Below are 305 nucleotides of genomic sequence, written 5' to 3'. Positions count from 1 at the left end.
GGATCCAGGGATGGATCCAGGCAGGGATCAGGGGATGGATCCAGGAAGGGATCGGGACAGGGATCCGGGAGTGGATCCAGGGATGGATCCAGGCAGGGATCAGGGGATGGATCCAGGAAGGGATTGGGACAGGGATCCGGGAATGGATCCAGGGATGGATCAGGGGATGGATCCGGGCAGGGATCAGGGCAGGGATCAGGACAGGGATCAGGGCAGGGATCAGGACAGGGATCAGGACAGGGATCAGGGCAGGGATTGGGACAGGGATCGGGACAGGGATCCAGGGATGGATCCAGAGATGGATC

Source organism: Parus major, unplaced genomic scaffold (genome assembly GCF_001522545.3).
Source record: "Parus major isolate Abel unplaced genomic scaffold, Parus_major1.1 Scaffold273, whole genome shotgun sequence".
Classification (NCBI taxonomy): Eukaryota; Metazoa; Chordata; class Aves; order Passeriformes; family Paridae; genus Parus; species Parus major.
The sequence above is the reverse complement of the archived record's forward strand: the minus strand, read 5'-3'. Positions refer to the sequence as shown.